Here is a 13,692-nt window from a genome sequence, read left to right as displayed (position 1 = left end):
AATGTGCAAGGACAAGTCAAAATATCCCTTCTTCTTCATAGGACATTTGTACACCAACGCATAGTTCTGCAGAGCCTTGGGAAGAAAAGTCCAGCATGTTTCATTTTCACCTGCAATATACCAATGAAAGCCGTGGGAACAAGACCTAGCCGCATTTGAAAGAAAAATGACTTTTTTGATGTGTAGTCCTTAGAAACGGAAAGAAAAAATCAGGGGAGAAACTGAAAACTATGCTGGAAATCTAGGAAGTTGTGGAAATAGATGGCCAGCAGACAGGCATCAATCACAACATGAAAGGAGATTTTTGAACCGAGCTTGTCAAAAATAACTATTGTTTTTACTGTGGGTACAATGCTGATGTTATCAAATAAAAGTGGATGCTGTGACTATAAACCTCCTTTAAGGGCTCAATGACCCCTTCGAGTCGACGCACGGTGCCACGTGTCTCCTGGACAAATGCTTTCTAAAGTGCCGAAATAGCTCAGTTGGGAGAGCGTTAGACTGAAGATCTAAAGGTCCCTGGTTCGATCCCGGGTTTCGGCAATTGTTGTATCCTGAACAGGGATTACCCTACCTTTGATTATATGACTTTCCCATGAATTAGGCCAGTGCATGTTTGATTCTTTCGCTTCTCATGTGCCTGTTGCCCTAACAGGGTGGTTGCTTAGTTTCACCTGGAACAAAGTAAAGTATCTTGCTGCCTGTTTTCCTTTCCGGCTAAATGCATAGACATAAAAATGTCACTCGTCACTCGTCATTGTCATTCCTTCACACCAGCACATGGTACCCCAGAATTGTCATCAAGGTTAGGCAGAAAAGGCCGAAATAGCTCAGTTGGGAGAGCGTTAGACTGAAGATCTAAAGGTCCCTGGTTCGATCCCGGGTTTCGGCAACTGTACCTGCTCCTTTTGGTGTACCGCTTTCTGACAAGAAAAGGAAGACCAAGCAGGAGTTTGAGAAAGTTGTTTAGAGCAGACTAAGGTCTGGGGCTCAGCAGAAACGCAATTGTGCAACATCCCGCAGTTTATGCTTTTCTCAGCCAATGTGCAAGGACAAGTCAAAATATCCCTTCTTCTTCATAGGACATTTGTACACCAACGCATAGTTCTGCAGAGCCTTGGGAAGAAAAGTCCAGCATGTTTCATTTTCACCTGCAATATACCAATGAAAGCCGTGGGAACAAGACCTAGCCGCATTTGAAAGAAAAATGACTTTTTTGATGTGTAGTCCTTAGAAACGGAAAGTAAAAATCAGGGGAGAAACTGAAAACTATGCTGGAAATCTAGGAAGTTGTGGAAATAGATGGCCAGCAGACAGGCATCAATCACAACATGAAAGGAGATTTTTGAACCGAGCTTGTCAAAAATAACTATTGTTTTTACTGTGGGTACAATGCTGATGTTATCAAATAAAAGTGGATGCTGTGACTATAAACCTCCTTTAAGGGCTCAATGACCCCTTCGAGTCGACGCACGGTGCCACGTGTCTCCTGGACAAGCACTTTCTAAAGTGCCGAAATAGCTCAGTTGGGAGAGCGTTAGACTGAAGATCTAAAGGTCCCTGGTTCGATCCTGGGTTTCGGCAATTGTTGTATCCTGAACAGGGATTACCCTACCTTTGATTATATGACTTTCCCATGAATTAGGCCAGTGCGTGTTTGATTCTTTCGCTTCTCATGTGCCTGTTGCCCTAACAGGGTGGTTGCTTAGTTTCACCTGGAACAAAATAAAGTATCTTGCTGCCTGTTTTCCTTTCCGGCTAAATGCATAGACATAAAAATGTCACTCGTCATTGTCATTCCTTCACACCAGCACATGGTACCCCAGAATTGTCATCAAGGTTAGGCAGAAAAGGCCGAAATAGCTCAGTTGGGAGAGCGTTAGACTGAAGATCTAAAGGTCCCTGGTTCGATCCCGGGTTTCGGCAGCTGTACCTGCTCCTTTTGGTGTACCGCTTTCTGACAAGAAAAGGAAGACCAAGCAGGAGTTTGAGAAAGTTGTTTAGAGCAGACTAAGGTCTGGGGCTCAGCAGAAACGCAATTGTGCAACATCCCGCAGTTTATGCTTTTCTCAGCCAATGTGCAAGGACAAGTCAAAATATCCCTTCTTCTTCATAGGACATTTGTACACCAACGCATAGTTCTGCAGAGCCTTGGGAAGAAAAGTCCAGCATGTTTCATTTTCACCTGCAATATACCAATGAAAGCCGTGGGAACAAGACCTAGCCGCATTTGAAAGAAAAATGACTTTTTTGATGTGTAGTCCTTAGAAACGGAAAGTAAAAATCAGGGGAGAAACTGAAAACTATGCTGGAAATCTAGGAAGTTGTGGAAATAGATGGCCAGCAGACAGGCATCAATCACAACATGAAAGGAGATTTTTGAACCGAGCTTGTCAAAAATAACTATTGTTTTTACTGTGGGTACAATGCTGATGTTATCAAATAAAAGTGGATGCTGTGACTATAAACCTCCTTTAAGGGCTCAATGACCCCTTCGAGTCGACGCACGGTGCCACGTGTCTCCTGGACAAGCACTTTCTAAAGTGCCGAAATAGCTCAGTTGGGAGAGCGTTAGACTGAAGATCTAAAGGTCCCTGGTTCGATCCCGGGTTTCGGCAATTGTTGTATCCTGAACAGGGATTACCCTACCTTTGATTATATGACTTTCCCATGAATTAGGCCAGTGCGTGTTTGATTCTTTCGCTTCTCATGTGCCTGTTGCCCTAACAGGGTGGTTGCTTAGTTTCACCTGGAACAAAATAAAGTATCTTGCTGCCTGTTTTCCTTTCCGGCTAAATGCATAGACATAAAAATGTCGCTCGTCATTGTCATTCCTTCACACCAGCACATGGTACCCCAGAATTGTCATCAAGGTTAGGCAGAAAAGGCCGAAATAGCTCAGTTGGGAGAGCGTTAGACTGAAGATCTAAAGGTCCCTGGTTCGATCCCGGGTTTCGGCAACTGTACCTGCTCCTTTTGGTGTACCGCTTTCTGACAAGAAAAGGAAGACCAAGCAGGAGTTTGAGAAAGTTGTTTAGAGCAGACTAAGGTCTGGGGCTCAGCAGAAACGCAATTGTGCAACATCCCGCAGTTTATGCTTTTCTCAGCCAATGTGCAAGGACAAGTCAAAATATCCCTTCTTCTTCATAGGACATTTGTACACCAACGCATAGTTCTGCAGAGCCTTGGGAAGAAAAGTCCAGCATGTTTCATTTTCACCTGCAATATACCAATGAAAGCCGTGGGAACAAGACCTAGCCGCATTTGAAAGAAAAATGACTTTTTTGATGTGTAGTCCTTAGAAACGGAAAGTAAAAATCAGGGGAGAAACTGAAAACTATGCTGGAAATCTAGGAAGTTGTGGAAATAGATGGCCAGCAGACAGGCATCAATCACAACATGAAAGGAGATTTTTGAACCGAGCTTGTCAAAAATAACTATTGTTTTTACTGTGGGTACAGTGCTGATGTTATCAAATAAAAGTGGATGCTGTGACTATAAACCTCCTTTAAGGGCTCAATGACCCCTTCGAGTCGACGCACGGTGCCACGTGTCTCCTGGACAAATGCTTTCTAAAGTGCTGAAATAGCTCAGTTGGGAGAGCGTTAGACTGAAGATCTAAAGGTCCCTGGTTCGATCCCGGGTTTCGGCAATTGTTGTATCCTGAACAGGGATTACCCTACCTTTGATTATATGACTTTCCCATGAATTAGGCCAGTGCATGTTTGATTCTTTCGCTTCTCATGTGCCTGTTGCCCTAACAGGGTGGTTGCTTAGTTTCACCTGGAACAAAGTAAAGTATCTTGCTGCCTGTTTTCCTTTCCGGCTAAATGCATAGACATAAAAATGTCACTCGTCATTGTCATTCCTTCACACCAGCACATGGTACCCCAGAATTGTCGTCAAGGTTAGGCAGAAAAGGCCGAAATAGCTCAGTTGGGAGAGCGTTAGACTGAAGATCTAAAGGTCCCTGGTTCGATCCCGGGTTTCGGCAACTGTACCTGCTCCTTTTGGTGTACCGCTTTCTGACAAGAAAAGGAAGACCAAGCAGGAGTTTGAGAAAGTTGTTTAGAGCAGACTAAGGTCTGGGGCTCAGCAGAAACGCAATTGTGCAACATCCCGCAGTTTATGCTTTTCTCAGCCAATGTGCAAGGACAAGTCAAAATATCCCTTCTTCTTCATAGGACATTTGTACACCAACGCATAGTTCTGCAGAGCCTTGGGAAGAAAAGTCCAGCATGTTTCATTTTCACCTGCAATATACCAATGAAAGCCGTGGGAACAAGACCTAGCCGCATTTGAAAGAAAAATGACTTTTTTGATGTGTAGTCCTTAGAAACGGAAAGTAAAAATCAGGGGAGAAACTGAAAACTATGCTGGAAATCTAGGAAGTTGTGGAAATAGATGGCCAGCAGACAGGCATCAATCACAACATGAAAGGAGATTTTTGAACCGAGCTTGTCAAAAATAACTATTGTTTTTACTGTGGGTACAATGCTGATGTTATCAAATAAAAGTGGATGCTGTGACTATAAACCTCCTTTAAGGGCTCAATGACCCCTTCGAGTCGACGCACGGTGCCACGTGTCTCCTGGACAAACGCTTTCTAAAGTGCCGAAATTGCTCAGTTGGGAGAGCGTTAGACTGAAGATCTAAAGGTCCCTGGTTCGATCCATGGTTTCGTGCAATTGTTGTATTCTGAACAGGGATAACTCTACCTTTGATTATATGACTTTACCATGAATTAGGCCAGTGCGTGTTTGATTCTTTCGCTTCTCATGTGCCTGTTGCCCTAACAGGGTGGTTGCTTAGTTTCACCTGGAACAAAGTAAAGTATCTTGCTGCCTGTTTTCCTTTCCGGCTAAATGCATAGACATAAAAATGTCACTCGTCATTGTCATTCCTTCACACCAGCACATGGTACCCCAGAATTGTCATCAAGATTAGGCAGAAAAGGCCGAAATAGCTCAGTTGGGAGAGCGTTAGACTGAAGATCTAAAGGTCCCTGGTTCGATCCCGGGTTTCGGCAACTGTACCTGCTCCTTTTGGTGTACCGCTTTCTGACAAGAAAAGGAAGACCAAGCAGGAGTTTGAGAAAGTTGTTTAGAGCAGACTAAGGTCTGGGGCTCAGCAGAAACGCAATTGTGCAACATCCCGCAGTTTATGCTTTTCTCAGCCAATGTGCAAGGACAAGTCAAAATATCCCTTCTTCTTCATAGGACATTTGTACACCAACGCATAGTTCTGCAGAGCCTTGGGAAGAAAAGTCCAGCATGTTTCATTTTCACCTGCAATATACCAATGAAAGCCGTGGGAACAAGACCTAGCCGCATTTGAAAGAAAAATGACTTTTTTGATGTGTAGTCCTTAGAAACGGAAAGTAAAAATCAGGGGAGAAACTGAAAACTATGCTGGAAATCTAGGAAGTTGTGGAAATAGATGGCCAGCAGACAGGCATCAATCACAACATGAAAGGAGATTGTTTAATCCGAGCTTGTCAAAAATAACTATTGTTTTTACTGTGGGTACAATGCTGATGTTATCAAATAAAAGTGGATGTTGTGACTATAAACCTCCGTTAAGGGCTCAATGACCCCTTCGAGTCGACGCACGGTGCCACGTGTCTCCTGGACAAACGCTTTCTAAAGTGCCGAAATAGCTCAGTTGGGAGAGCGTTAGACTGAAGATCTAAAGGTCCCTTGTTCGATCCTGGGTTTCGGCAATTGTTGTATCCTGAACAGGGATTACCCTACCTTTGATTATATGACTTTCCCATGAATTAGGCCAGTGCGTGTTTGATTCTTTCGCTTCTCATGTGCCTGTTGCCCTAACAGGGTGGTTGCTTAGTTTCACCTGGAACAAAGTAAAGTATCTTGCTGCCTGTTTTCCTTTCCGGCTAAATGCATAGACATAAAAATGTCACTCGTCATTGTCATTCCTTCACACCAGCACATGGTACCCCAGAATTGTCATCAAGGTTAGGCAGAAAAGGCCGAAATAGCTCAGTTGGGAGAGCGTTAGACTGAAGATCTAAAGGTCCCTGGTTCGATCCCGGGTTTCGGCAACTGTACCTGCTCCTTTTGGTGTACCGCTTTCTGACAAGAAAAGGAAGACCAAGCAGGAGTTTGAGAAAGTTGTTTAGAGCAGACTAAGGTCTGGGGCTCAGCAGAAACGCAATTGTGCAACATCCCGCAGTTTATGCTTTTCTCAGCCAATGTGCAAGGACAAGTCAAAATATCCCTTCTTCTTCATAGGACATTTGTACACCAACGCATAGTTCTGCAGAGCCTTGGGAAGAAAAGTCCAGCATGTTTCATTTTCACCTGCAATATACCAATGAAAGCCGTGGGAACAAGACCTAGCCGCATTTGAAAGAAAAATGACTTTTTTGATGTGTAGTCCTTAGAAACGGAAAGTAAAAATCAGGGGAGAAACTGAAAACTATGCTGGAAATCTAGGAAGTTGTGGAAATAGATGGCCAGCAGACAGGCATCAATCACAACATGAAAGGAGATTTTTGAACCGAGCTTGTCAAAAATAACTATTGTTTTTACTGTGGGTACAATGCTGATGTTATCAAATAAAAGTGGATGCTGTGACTATAAACCTCCTTTAAGGGCTCAATGACCCCTTCGAGTCGACGCACGGTGCCACGTGTCTCCTGGACAAACGCTTTCTAAAGTGCCGAAATAGCTCAGTTGGGAGAGCGTTAGACTGAAGATCTAAAGGTCCCTGGTTCAATCCTGGGTTTCGGCAATTGTTGTATCCTGAACAGGGATTACCCTACCTTTGATCATATGACTTTCCCATGAATTAGGCCAGTGCGTGTTTGATTCTTTCGCTTCTCATGTGCCTGTTGCCCTAACAGGGTGGTTGCTTAGTTTCACCTGGAACAAAATAAAGTATCTTGCTGCCTGTTTTCCTTTCCGGCTAAATGCATAGACATAAAAATGTCACTCGTCATTGTCATTCCTTCACACCAGCACATGGTACCCCAGAATTGTCATCAAGGTTAGGCAGAAAAGGCCGAAATAGCTCAGTTGGGAGAGTGTTAGACTGAAGATCTAAAGGTCCCTGGTTCGATCCCGGGTTTCGGCAACTGTACCTGCTCCTTTTGGTGTACCGCTTTCTGACAAGAAAAGGAAGACCAAGCAGGAGTTTGAGAAAGTTGTTTAGAGCAGACTAAGGTCTGGGGCTCAGCAGAAACGCAATTGTGCAACATCCCGCAGTTTATGCTTTTCTCAGCCAATGTGCAAGGACAAGTCAAAATATCCCTTCTTCTTCATAGGACATTTGTACACCAACGCATAGTTCTGCAGAGCCTTGGGAAGAAAAGTCCAGCATGTTTCATTTTCACCTGCAATATACCAATGAAAGTCGTGGGAACAAGACCTAGCCGCATTTGAAAGAAAAATGACTTTTTTGATGTGTAGTCCTTAGAAACGGAAAGTAAAAATCAGGGGAGAAACTGAAAACTATGCTGGAAATCTAGGAAGTTGTGGAAATAGATGGCCAGCAGACAGGCATCAATCACAACATGAAAGGAGATTTTTGAACCGAGCTTGTCAAAAATAACTATTGTTTTTACTGTGGGTACAATGCTGATGTTATCAAATAAAAGTGGATGCTGTGACTATAAACCTCCTTTAAGGGCTCAATGACCCCTTCGAGTCGACGCACGGTGCCACGTGTCTCCTGGACAAACGCTTTCTAAAGTGCCGAAATAGCTCAGTTGGGAGAGCGTTAGACTGAAGATCTAAAGGTCCCTGGTTCGATCCTGGGTTTCGGCAATTGTTGTATCCTGAACAGGGATTACCCTACCTTTGATTATATGACTAACCCATGAATTAGGCCAGTGCGTTTTTGATTCTTTCGCTTCTCATGTGCCTGTTGCCCTAACAGGGTGGTTGTTTAGTTTCACCTGGAACAAAGTAAAGTATCTTGCTGCCTGTTTTCCTTTCCGGCTAAATGCATAGACATAAAAATGTCACTCGTCATTGTCATTCCTTCACACCAGCACATGGTACCCCAGAATTGTCATCAAGGTTAGGCAGAAAAGGCCGAAATAGCTCAGTTGGGAGAGCGTTAGACTGAAGATCTAAAGGTCCCTGGTTCGATCCCGGGTTTCGGCAACTGTACCTGCTCCTTTTGGTGTACCGCTTTCTGACAAGAAAAGGAAGACCAAGCAGGAGTTTGAGAAAGTTGTTTAGAGCAGACTAAGGTCTGGGGCTCAGCAGAAACGCAATTGTGCAACATCCCGCAGTTTATGCTTTTCTCAGCCAATGTGCAAGGACAAGTCAAAATATCCCTTCTTCTTCATAGGACATTTGTACACCAACGCATAGTTCTGCAGAGCCTTGGGAAGAAAAGTCCAGCATGTTTCATTTTCACCTGCAATATACCAATGAAAGCCGTGGGAACAAGACCTAGCCGCATTTGAAAGAAAAATGACTTTTTTGATGTGTAGTCCTTAGAAACGGAAAGTAAAAATCAGGGGAGAAACTGAAAACTATGCTGGAAATCTAGGAAGTTGTGGAAATAGATGGCCAGCAGACAGGCATCAATCACAACATGAAAGGAGATTTTTGAACCGAGCTTGTCAAAAATAACTATTGTTTTTACTGTGGGTACAATGCTGATGTTATCAAATAAAAGTGGATGCTGTGACTATAAACCTCCTTTAAGGGCTCAATGACCCCTTCGAGTCGACGCACGGTGCCACGTGTCTCCTGGACAAACGCTTTCTAAAGTGCCGAAATGGCTCAGTTGGGAGAGCGTTAGACTGAAGATCTAAAGGTCCCTGGTTCGATCCATGGTTTTGTGCAATTGTTGTATTCTGAACAGGGATAACTCTACCTTTGATTATATGACTTTACCATGAATTAGGCCAGTGCGTGTTTGATTCTTTCGCTTCTCATGTGCCTGTTGCCCTAACAGGGTGGTTGCTTAGTTTCACCTGGAACAAAGTAAAGTATCTTGCTGCCTGTTTTCCTTTCCGGCTAAATGCATAGACATAAAAATGTCACTCGTCATTGTCATTCCTTCACACCAGCACATGGTACCCCAGAATTGTCATCAAGATTAGGCAGAAAAGGCCGAAATAGCTCAGTTGGGAGAGCGTTAGACTGAAGCTCTAAAGGTCCCTGGTTCGATCCCGGGTTTCGGCAACTGTACCTGCTCCTTTTGGTGTACCGCTTTCTGACAAGAAAAGGAAGACCAAGCAGGAGTTTGAGAAAGTTGTTTAGAGCAGACTAAGGTCTGGGGCTCAGCAGAAACGCAATTGTGCAACATCCCGCAGTTTATGCTTTTCTCAGCCAATGTGCAAGGACAAGTCAAAATATCCCTTCTTCTTCATAGGACATTTGTACACCAACGCATAGTTCTGCAGAGCCTTGGGAAGAAAAGTCCAGCATGTTTCATTTTCACCTGCAATATACCAATGAAAGCCGTGGGAACAAGACCTAGCCGCATTTGAAAGAAAAATGACTTTTTTGATGTGTAGTCCTTAGAAACGGAAAGTAAAAATCAGGGGAGAAACTGAAAACTATGCTGGAAATCTAGGAAGTTGTGGAAATAGATGGCCAGCAGACAGGCATCAATCACAACATGAAAGGAGATTTTTTAATCCGAGCTTGTCAAAAATAACTATTGTTTTTACTGTGGGTACAATGCTGATGTTATCAAATAAAAGTGGATGCTGTGACTATAGACCTCCTTTAAGGGCTCAATGACCCCTTCGAGTCGACGCACGGTGCCACGTGTCTCCTGGACAAACGCTTTCTAAAGTGCCGAAATAGCTCAGTTGGGAGAGCGTTAGACTGAAGATCTAAAGGTCCCTGGTTCGATCCCGGGTTTCGGCAATTGTTGTATCCTGAACAGGGATTACCCTACCTTTGATTATATGACTTTCCCATGAATTAGGCCAGTGCGTGTTTGATTCTTTCGCTTCTCATGTGCCTGTTGCCCTAACAGGGTGGTTGCTTAGTTTCACCTGGAACAAAATAAAGTATCTTGCTGCCTGTTTTCCTTTCCGGCTAAATGCATAGACATAAAAATGTCACTCGTCATTGTCATTCCTTCACACCAGCACATGGTACCCCAGAATTGTCATCAAGGTTAGGCAGAAAAGGCCGAAATAGCTCAGTTGGGAGAGCGTTAGACTGAAGATCTAAAGGTCCCTGGTTCGATCCCGGGTTTCGGCAACTGTACCTGCTCCTTTTGGTGTACCGCTTTCTGACAAGAAAAGGAAGACCAAGCAGGAGTTTGAGAAAGTTGTTTAGAGCAGACTAAGGTCTGGGGCTCAGCAGAAACGCAATTGTGCAACATCCCGCAGTTTATGCTTTTCTCAGCCAATGTGCAAGGACAAGTCAAAATATCCCTTCTTCTTCATAGGACATTTGTACACCAACGCATAGTTCTGCAGAGCCTTGGGAAGAAAAGTCCAGCATGTTTCATTTTCACCTGCAATATACCAATGAAAGCCGTGGGAACAAGACCTAGCCGCATTTGAAAGAAAAATGACTTTTTTGATGTGTAGTCCTTAGAAACGGAAAGTAAAAATCAGGGGAGAAACTGAAAACTATGCTGGAAATCTAGGAAGTTGTGGAAATAGATGGCCAGCAGACAGGCATCAATCACAACATGAAAGGAGATTTTTGAACCGAGCTTGTCAAAAATAACTATTGTTTTTACTGTGGGTACAATGCTGATGTTATCAAATAAAAGTGGATGCTGTGACTATAAACCTCCTTTAAGGGCTCAATGACCCCTTCGAGTCGACGCACGGTGCCACGTGTCTCCTGGACAAACGCTTTCTAAAGTGCCGAAATAGCTCAGTTGGGAGAGCGTTAGACTGAAGATCTAAAGGTCCCTGGTTCGATCCTGGGTTTCGGCAATTGTTGTATCCTGAACAGGGATTACCCTACCTTTGATTATATGACTAACCCATGAATTAGGCCAGTGCGTTTTTGATTCTTTCGCTTCTCATGTGCCTGTTGCCCTAACAGGGTGGTTGTTTAGTTTCACCTGGAACAAAGTAAAGTATCTTGCTGCCTGTTTTCCTTTCCAGCTAAATGCATAGACATAAAAATGTCACTCGTCATTGTCATTCCTTCACACCAGCACATGGTACCCCAGAATTGTCATCAAGGTTAGGCAGAAAAGGCCGAAATAGCTCAGTTGGGAGAGCGTTAGACTGAAGATCTAAAGGTCCCTGGTTCGATCCCGGGTTTCGGCAACTGTACCTGCTCCTTTTGGTGTACCGCTTTCTGACAAGAAAAGGAAGACCAAGCAGGAGTTTGAGAAAGTTGTTTAGAGCAGACTAAGGTCTGGGGCTCAGCAGAAACGCAATTGTGCAACATCCCGCAGTTTATGCTTTTCTCAGCCAATGTGCAAGGACAAGTCAAAATATCCCTTCTTCTTCATAGGACATTTGTACACCAACGCATAGTTCTGCAGAGCCTTGGGAAGAAAAGTCCAGCATGTTTCATTTTCACCTGCAATATACCAATGAAAGCCGTGGGAACAAGACCTAGCCGCATTTGAAAGAAAAATGACTTTTTTGATGTGTAGTCCTTAGAAACGGAAAGTAAAAATCAGGGGAGAAACTGAAAACTATGCTGGAAATCTAGGAAGTTGTGGAAATAGATGGCCAGCAGACAGGCATCAATCACAACATGAAAGGAGATTTTTGAACCGAGCTTGTCAAAAATAACTATTGTTTTTACTGTGGGTACAATGCTGATGTTATCAAATAAAAGTGGATGTTGTGACTATAAACCTCCGTTAAGGGCTCAATGACCCCTTCGAGTCGACGCACGGTGCCACGTGTCTCCTGGACAAACGCTTTCTAAAGTGCCGAAATAGCTCAGTTGGGAGAGCGTTAGACTGAAGATCTAAAGGTCCCTGGTTCGATCCTGGGTTTCGGCAATTGTTGTATCCTGAACAGGGATTACCCTACCTTTGATTATATGACTTTCCCATGAATTAGGCCAGTGCGTGTTTGATTCTTTCGCTTCTCATGTGCCTGTTGCCCTAACAGGGTGGTTGCTTAGTTTCACCTGGAACAAAGTAAAGTATCTTGCTGCCTGTTTTCCTTTCCGGCTAAATGCATAGACATAAAAATGTCACTCGTCATTGTCATTCCTTCACACCAGCACATGGTACCCCAGAATTGTCATCAAGGTTAGGCAGAAAAGGCCGAAATAGCTCAGTTGGGAGAGCGTTAGACTGAAGATCTAAAGGTCCCTGGTTCGATCCCGGGTTTCGGCAACTGTACCTGCTCCTTTTGGTGTACCGCTTTCTGACAAGAAAAGGAAGACCAAGCAGGAGTTTGAGAAAGTTGTTTAGAGCAGACTAAGGTCTGGGGCTCAGCAGAAACGCAATTGTGCAACATCCCGCAGTTTATGCTTTTCTCAGCCAATGTGCAAGGACAAGTCAAAATATCCCTTCTTCTTCATAGGACATTTGTACACCAACGCATAGTTCTGCAGAGCCTTGGGAAGAAAAGTCCAGCATGTTTCATTTTCACCTGCAATATACCAATGAAAGCCGTGGGAACAAGACCTAGCCGCATTTGAAAGAAAAATGACTTTTTTGATGTGTAGTCCTTAGAAACGGAAAGTAAAAATCAGGGGAGAAACTGAAAACTATGCTGGAAATCTAGGAAGTTGTGGAAATAGATGGCCAGCAGACAGGCATCAATCACAACATGAAAGGAGATTGTTTAATCCGAGCTTGTCAAAAATAACTATTGTTTTTACTGTGGGTACAATGCTGATGTTATCAAATAAAAGTGGATGCTGTGACTATAGACCTCCTTTAAGGGCTCAATGACCCCTTCGAGTCGACGCACGGTGCCACGTGTCTCCTGGACAAATGCTTTCTAAAGTGCTGAAATAGCTCAGTTGGGAGAGCGTTAGACTGAAGATCTAAAGGTCCCTGGTTCGATCCTGGGTTTCGGCAATTGTTGTATCCTGAACAGGGATTACCCTACCTTTGATTATATGACTTTCCCATGAATTAGGCCAGTGCGTGTTTGATTCTTTCGCTTCTCATGTGCCTGTTGCCCTAACAGGGTGGTTGCTTAGTTTCACCTGGAACAAAGTAAAGTATCTTGCTGCCTGTTTTCCTTTCCGGCTAAATGCATAGACATAAAAATGTCACTCGTCATTGTCATTCCTTCACACCAGCACATGGTACCCCAGAATTGTCATCAAGATTAGGCAGAAAAGGCCGAAATAGCTCAGTTGGGAGAGCGTTAGACTGAAAATCTAAAGGTCCCTGGTTCGATCCCGGGTTTCGGCAACTGTACCTGCTCCTTTTGGTGTACCGCTTTCTGACAAGAAAAGGAAGACCAAGCAGGAGTTTGAGAAAGTTGTTTAGAGCAGACTAAGGTCTGGGGCTCAGCAGAAACGCAATTGTGCAACATCCCGCAGTTTATGCTTTTCTCAGCCAATGTGCAAGGACAAGTCAAAATATCCCTTCTTCTTCATAGGACATTTGTACACCAACGCATAGTTCTGCAGAGCCTTGGGAAGAAAAGTCCAGCATGTTTCATTTTCACCTGCAATATACCAATGAAAGCCGTGGGAACAAGACCTAGCCGAATTTGAAAGAAAAATGACTTTTTTGATGTGTAGTCCTTAGAAACGGAAAGTAAAAATCAGGGGAGAAACTGAAAACTATGCTGGA

The 13,692-nt window shown here is 43.8% G+C and overlaps 1 non-coding gene across 1 annotated transcript; it reads left to right on the top strand.

Annotated features, from left to right (window-relative positions):
• Positions 1 to 13,232: 13,232 nt before the first annotated feature.
• TRNAF-GAA (transfer RNA phenylalanine (anticodon GAA)) lies at positions 13,233 to 13,305 on the top strand. Its single transcript has one exon. It is a non-coding gene; the product is annotated as a tRNA-Phe (tRNA).
• Positions 13,306 to 13,692: the final 387 nt, after the last annotated feature.

The sequence above is a fragment of the Lithobates pipiens genome, unplaced genomic scaffold, assembly GCF_037356315.1.
Source record: "Lithobates pipiens isolate NorthernLeopardFrog02 unplaced genomic scaffold, aLitPip1_a1.2 Scaffold_18, whole genome shotgun sequence".
Taxonomy (NCBI): Eukaryota; Metazoa; Chordata; class Amphibia; order Anura; family Ranidae; genus Lithobates; species Lithobates pipiens.
Note: the sequence above shows the minus strand (reverse complement) of the source record. Positions and strands in the feature narration are given on the sequence as shown.